The sequence below is a fragment of the Oncorhynchus masou genome, unplaced genomic scaffold, assembly GCF_036934945.1.
Source record: "Oncorhynchus masou masou isolate Uvic2021 unplaced genomic scaffold, UVic_Omas_1.1 unplaced_scaffold_3256, whole genome shotgun sequence".
Lineage (NCBI taxonomy): Eukaryota > Metazoa > Chordata > Actinopteri > Salmoniformes > Salmonidae > Oncorhynchus > Oncorhynchus masou.
Window position 1 is genome coordinate 1 of NW_027009670.1, and position 8,232 is coordinate 8,232.

At 39.0% G+C, this 8,232-nt stretch overlaps 1 pseudogene; it reads right to left on the bottom strand.

Annotated features, from left to right (window-relative positions):
• Window positions 1–4,734: 4,734 nt before the first annotated feature.
• On the bottom strand, window positions 4,735–6,823 carry LOC135534323 (charged multivesicular body protein 6-like; annotated as a pseudogene).
• Between the last annotated feature and the right edge of the window lie 1,409 nt (window positions 6,824–8,232).

An 8,232-nucleotide genomic window follows, 5' to 3' on the forward strand; every position in this document is an offset into this window, starting at 1 on the left:
CCAGTAATATATTACAGATCCAGACAGTTAACAACCCACTATCATGATATGATTATGCCAGTAATATATTACAGATCCAGACAGCTAACAACCCACTATCATGACATGATATGCCAGTAATATATTACAGATCCAGACAGATAACAACCCACTATCATGACATGATATGCCAGTAATATATTACAGATCCAGACAGCTAACAACCCAATATCATGATATGATATGCCAGCAATATATTACAGATCCAGACAGATAACAACCCAATATCATGATATGATATGCCAGTAATATATTACAGATCCAGACAGCTAACAACCCAATATCATGATATGATATGCCAGTAATATATTACAGATCCAGACAGATAACAACCCAATATCATGATATGCCAGTAATATATTACAGATCCAGACAGCTAACAACCCAATATCATGATATGATATGCCAGTAATATATTACAGATCCAGACAGATAACAACCCAATATCATGATATGCCAGTAATATATTACAGATCCAGACAGATAACAACCCAATATCATGATATGCCAGTAATATATTACAGATCCAGACAGATAACTCAACACCAATGATCATGATATGCCAGTAATATATTACAGATCCAGACAGATAACAACCCACTATCATGATCATGATATGCCAGTAATATATTACAGATCCAGACAGCTAACAACCCAATATCATGATATGATATGCCAGTAATATATTACAGATCCAGACAGATAACAACCCAATATCATGATATGATATGCCAGTAATATATTACAGATCCAGACAGCTAACAACCCAATATCATGATATGATATGCCAGTAATATATTACAGATCCAGACAGATAACAACCCAATATCATGATATGATATGCCAGTAATATATTACAGATCCAGACAGCTAACAACCCAATATCATGATATGATATGCCAGTAATATATTACAGATCCAGACAGATAACAACCCAATATCATGATATGATATGCCAGTAATATATTACAGATCCAGACAGCTAACAACCCAATATCATGATATGATATGCCAGTAATATATTACAGATCCAGACAGATAACCCAATATCATGATATGATATGCCAGTAATATATTACAGATCCAGACAGATAACAACCCAATATCATGATATGATATGCCAGTAATATATTACAGATCCAGACAGCTAACAACCCACTATCATGATATGATATGCCAGTAATATATTACAGATCCAGACAGATAACAACCCAATATCATGATATGCCAGTAATATATTACAGATCCAGACAGATAACAACCCAATATCATGATATGCCAGTAACATAATATGTGATCCAGACAGCTAACAACCTAATATCATGATATGATATGCTGTGCAATATATTACAGATCCAGACAAGATGTAACAAACCCAATATCATGATATGCCAGTAATATATTATATGATCCAGACAGATAACAACCCAATATCATGATATGATATGCCAGTATTATATTACAGATCCAGACAGATAACAACCCAATATCATGATATGCCAGTAATATATTACAGATCCAGACAGATAACAACCCAATATCATGATATGCCAGTAATATATTACAGATCCAGACAGATAACAACCCAATATCATGATATGCCAGTAATATATTACAGATCCAGACAGATAACAACCCAATATCATGATATGCCAGTAATATATTACAGATCCAGACAGATAACAACCCAATATCATGATATGCCAGTAATATATTACAGATCCAGACAGATAACAACCCAATATCATGATATGCCAGTAATATATTACAGATCCAGACAGATAACCCAATATCATGATATGATATGCCAGTAATATATTACAGATCCAGACAGATAACAACCCAATATCATGATATGCCAGTAATATATTACAGATCCAGACAGATAACAACCCAATATCAGATATGATATGCCAGTAATATATTACAGATCCAGACAGATAACAACCCAATATCATGATATGATATGCCAGTAATATATTACAGATCCAGACAGATAACCCAATATCATGATATGATATGCCAGTAATATATTACAGATCCAGACAGATAACAACCCAATATCATGATATGATATGCCAGTAATATATTACAGATCCAGACAGCTAACAACCCACTATCATGATATGATATGCCAGTAATATATTACAGATCCAGACAGATAACAACCCAATATCATGATATGCCAGTAATATATTACAGATCCAGACAGATAACCCAATATCATGATATGCCAGTAATATATTACAGATCCAGACAGATAACAACCCAATATCATGATATGATATGCCAGTAATATATTACAGATCCAGACAGATAACAACCCAATATCATGATATGATATGCCAGTAATATATTACAGATCCAGACAGCTAACAACCCAATATCATGATATGCCAGATATGCCAGTAATATATTACAGATCCAGACAGATAACAACCCAATATCATGATATGCCAGTAATATATTACAGATCCAGACAGATAACAACCCAATATCATGATATGCCAGTAATATATTACAGATCCAGACAGATAACAACCCAAAATCATGATATGCCAGTAATATATTACAGATCCAGACAGATAACAACAATATCATGATATGCCAGTAATATATTACAGATCCACAGATAACAACCCAATATCATGATATGCCAGTAATATATTACAGATCCAGACAGATAACAACCCAATATCATGATATGCCAGTAATATATTACAGATCCAGACAGATAACAACCCAATATCATGATATGATATGCCAGTAATATATTACAGATCCAGACAGATAACAACCCAATATCATGATATGATATGCCAGTAATATATTACAGATCCAGACAGCTAACAACCCAATATCATGATATGATATGCCAGTAATATATTACAGATCCAGACAGATAACAACCCAATATCATGATATGCCAGTAATATATTACAGATCCAGACAGCTAACAACCTAATATCATGATATGCCAGTAATATATTACAGATCCAGACAGATAACAACCCAAAATCACACTTCATAGTGAAACAGACCCAGTATGATACCATAAGTCACTGGATAGCTAGGACATCAGGCTCGGTCAGAGTTAAGTTAGTAAGCCCACTGACAATACAATTAGCCCTTCCTTTCCCCCAATGACACTGAACTAATTACCAAGCCAACGCTACTGGAGCATCAGATTAGTTAAACTGTTGCACAGCGAGGAAGAATATAGAATTTACATGAAATGGAGGCTTTAGCAAATAGGTCAGTACTATTAAGGATTTTACTCCGCAATCAACAAGTTGAAACCAAAGCCAAAGTCTTATCCATTATTGACAGTTTGGCAGCAATCAAGACGTTCTTAACTAAGACAAGGCAAGATTCTGACAACCATCCCAACAGTAATGATTTTGAAAGACAGTCTGCATGTCTATTCCTCCCAAAGAGAATGTGCTCTAGTGGTCAGATAGTAGGCCTGAGCCTACTAGGCCTAGTAAAAAAGAGACACATGCATTAATTTGTCTGTTAATTACATAATTTGTTCGTTCACAGAAGATTTTAAAAAAACATACCCGTCACGGGACTTAGGCAATAGGCACAATATTATCTAAATCAAACCACTCATTTCTTCATGATGTGTCTAAATAGGCCCTAAACATGAGCAAAACAAATGGGAGAACCTGCAGGCAATGATGTGAAAAACAAGTCCATGACCCTGGTTGGAGTGATGGGGTGGTTGAATCCAGAAGAGGATTATAAAGCAGTATTGGGGCTCACAAAGCCGAGGCTTAGCAGGGCACCAGGAAGTTCAGTATTGAGGCGTTTTTAGGGACTGGAAGAGATGGCAAAGATAATCTTTTTGTGGTTTTGTGTGTGTGTGGGGGGGCATGAGACCCCTATGAGGGGGGATATAGTGGCCGTGTACCAAGACCCACAGAGTCACCTGGCGAACAGACAGGCCCCTAGACAGCCAACATCCCTCGCTCCTGCTTCTTCCTTGGCCTCTCCCTCTCTGAAATGAAGAAAACCAGACGGACTCCGAATGACACTTTGTGCTCATGTAATGTCTATTTCCACTGCTGGAGTCTTTAACCTACATCTGAATTCATAGTCTCTCAACATAAGACACAAAAATGCATAATTCAGTATGACGCCACATCTGAGGAGACCTACCTTGACCTGGCACTGGTTCTTCATCAGCTGCCTCTGGGATGTCTGGCAGGGACTCATCAGGTACCTCGGGTAGGTCAAGCTCTCCCTAAACACACAAAGCAGACAGACAGACAGGGAAGTAAAGGAAAAACAGGACTCAAAAGGGACTGTCTCTCATCTATTGCTGTTAGAGAAGTCAGGTAAGGAACCAGAGAAGTGATACTATCCAGATTGACACAGTCCCTTGCCTTGACAAATGTCTGTAGACTGATAAGGCGTTTAACCGTTGAACACAATGGGTGATTTGAGGCTAGTCAGTCACTGTGTGATAAAATCCCTACTTGTGTTCAACGGATAGACGCCATAGGAGAAACTGTATATACCAATTATATGTTAGGAGTCTGCAGCCATGCCTCAGGTCAACAGAGTTACATGATGATAGTTGCTGGCCATCCAGTTGTTGAGTAACACAGACTGACCTGAGTAATGGCCTCCAGTTCAGCCAGTACAGCATCTTCATCCTCCTGTGTCAGGAACCTGCCAGCATCTCATCTATTTCCTGTACAGAGATAAAAAGGTACAAATAAATATGAACAAAAACAGTCATTTCAAAGAGATTTCAATGCCTCTGTAGAAAAAAACAGTGGAGAACTTACCCTCTGGTATTCAATGCCTTCTTGGTCTCATCCATAATTCTCTCCACATCCTCGATGGACATTGCCTGATATGAAATAACAAACCGTAAGTACAGGGAAAGCCAATGTTTATTCACTGCATATCCATGCGGAATGCTATATTATTTGAATTGCAGATGCACTGAAGGTAAGCAACCGATTTATCTTACTAATTGGCTTATGGAATAGACAAGACATACACAGTATGCTACTTATCGGGTCATAGGGAAGTTGCATAGAGGTCAAACATAGCTCTCTGATACCCTCACATAGAGTACCTCATGCAATGACTTCAGGGCAGTCAAGTTTCCAACTTTAAGGCCTTCAACGACCTTCATCTCAATCTGGGCAAACTCAATGTCTTGACACTATAAAGAAAACAATAAGATCAGAAGGCATTAGTTCAGTACAGGGGTGTATTTACTAGGAACCAAAACAGAACCAAGTGGAAGCAAATGGAACAAAACGGGGAGGGACTTAAATGTGTCCAATAGAAACTCTTGTTTGTTGCAAAGTGTTTTCCGTTTGAAGCAAATCATTTGGCTACGGTGGAAAAAGTTTCTGAAACAGTGTCTGACTAATGAATAGAGACATTTTCTGTTTATCATCAAACGTCTCTTCTGAGTGGTGCGTTGGGACCATACATTTTTTTAACAGTTAGTGAGTGATGACCATGAAAACACAAAAGACTGACGGCTATAGCTATGATCAACACGCATATTATTCTTCTGGCTTTATCTAGCTCTATTTGAAAGTGAGTGAATGGTTGGCAAATGTCAGGTATTTACCATTCGCTCCAGGTTGCTTATCTGGTTTTCTGTCTTGTCCAGGAGCTGGTCCTGGTATCTCTTCTTTTTGAGCAAGAGGAGGGCCTTCCTGTTTGAAAAACAAATACAGAAATGTGAGAATATTCAATACAACGACAACCAATATAAATGTCCAAATTTCGTAATTAGTATGTATTATATATGGTCTATGCACATGACAGCTTTCAATCTCAAGTGCTTTAAAGTGACAACCTTCACTTTAGGCAGATCAGGATCACATAGCATTTCTGGTGAGAAGCCAGTCCTTACTCTTTCTTGCCATCTTCAGCAGCTGCTTGGCTAGATTCCTCTCCTTCTCCAGCTGCAGGGTGATTCGCTTCTGATACTGCTTTAACTTATCTCTCTGCTGTTTCAGTTGCTGTAATTGACAAGACAGACATTTTAATGCAATTCTTGGAAGACCACTCTGTTTCAACACTAAATCGCTTCAGTTCGCTGTCTAGCTTTCCAGTAAAGAACAGTATGTTAGCCCTGGCTCGTAACGTTATGGGTTGGCAGACTGCCCAATTCCGCACTCCTAGCTAACTTACTTTGCTGACCTAACATTAGGCCTAACGTGGACATTATCAAATGTAGTTATAGTATGTTAGAAGGTTGACTTGTTAGCTAGTTGGCTAACGTTAGCTAGCTACAGTAGCTAGGCTACTTTACCAAACTGCCCTGTCCTGCTCTGTGATTCGTGTGCGTCTCTTTCTGGTGAAAATGTTTCCCATTTTGATTCAACATCCCCGCCACTCTGTGCAGCTATTGAATTGACTTGTCAACAAGTCTATTTCTCAGAAGAACATTGCGTACATTCCAATAGTTTGTGGATCGGTTGACTAACTAAACATCTGATGACTTTGCATGCTAGCTAGTTTACTTTCGGGTTACCACACCCACAATGTCCAAATTGTTCTATATCGTAAATATTCATGATTATTATATTGTTGGTGCTTTTTTTGGTGTTAATTTAAGGTCAGGGTTAGCAGTGAGGTTAAAGTAGGGTTTTAAAATCAAATTTTAAGAATATAAATTGTAGAAATAGGCGGGGTTTCTGACTTTGTGGCTGAGGTAACTACTGATGACCGTTTACTTCAAATAAGCTAGCCAGCTAATGCAACAACAATAAAACACACGTCTAACCAGGAAGTACGGCATTCAGATAGGGACAATTCAGTTGTCACAATGACAAAAACGATAAACCATAGATAGGATACGACCAATGATGTGTATAAACCCCTGGTTCGCCGTCATTATATATTGGCCATTGAGAGGCATTGAAGCATCCGGTCGTCCATATTGGTTCTCCCCAGTAGGCGCAGTCCTCCATAGGAATGAATGGAATTTTACAGTATTTCAATTTAACGTTTCAAGGACAAAATTACATGTATTTAGTTTTTGTAATGGTGACAGTAGCATTAGTAATCTTCAAAAAATTGACTAAGGATTATTATTATATATATATGTTTAAACATTTGTTTTTAAATAATGTTTAGCTCACATAATATAATTTAAAAGTATGCATTAAGGTGTCTGTAATATTATAAATGTGGTATAAACAAATGTAGACATTAATCAATTAATTTATATAGCTTCCAGAATGTGATTTACAACACTCACATCTTCTACTATGATAGATAGTACTCCCTTATTTCTGCATATCATCACCTGTTATAAAATGACCACAAGCCTTGCTAGTTGACTTACTCTTCCACTTTCGACGCACTGAAGCATGCTGCCCTGTTCTGAAAGACCGTCATGTTGTTCCTGGATGGTTGATCATGACGTGTCGTTTATGAATTTGTTCGTTTTGAGAGACTCATTACTAAGCACTTCCTCACACAAAACACACTGTGGGCGCTCCTCATTATTTCTCAAAGTTTGTAAGAAAGAGAGAAAAATGAATCACTGTATTTGTGTTTCAGGTCCGAGTCTCCACCTTTATCCTCGCTGGCTCCACCGGAACCCATGCAGATTGGACGATCCCCCAGGCTGAGAGACCGCCAGATGAGGGAGCCGATGCTGTCTATATTGCAGCAAACCGGGCCATTTCCACTCCACGCGTCCCTGGCCCAGGGAAACGAACTGTTCTGTGCAGGCCTGGGGAGGACTGTAACGGAAACATAACCTCCCTCCCATCCACCCAATCCGCCTGCTCAACCACGAGCTTCCCTTCAAGCCTTGGTAGACTCTGGAGCCGCAGGTAACTTCATGGATGGTGTCTGGGCGAAGGAGAATGGCGGTTCCTCTGAACCTTTAAGTGACCCCATGAGGGTTACTACGTTGGATGGAAGCCCTTTGGGATCTGGACTTGTCACTCGTGTCACTACCCCTTGCGATTTTCAGACTTTCAAAAGGATGAACCTTTTGTGGTGGAGGTAGACGCATCAGAGGTTGGTGTTGGAGCTGTCCTGTCTCAGAGGGGTACTCCTCTCGCTCACCTGTCACCCGGGCGTAGGTCGCACCTTGGAGTTCATCCAGCCAAATTCTGGTCGCCCACCATAAAAGAAGATGTTGCCACTTTCGTCAAGGCCTGCCCCGTGTGCTGCCAGGGCAAATCTTCTCAC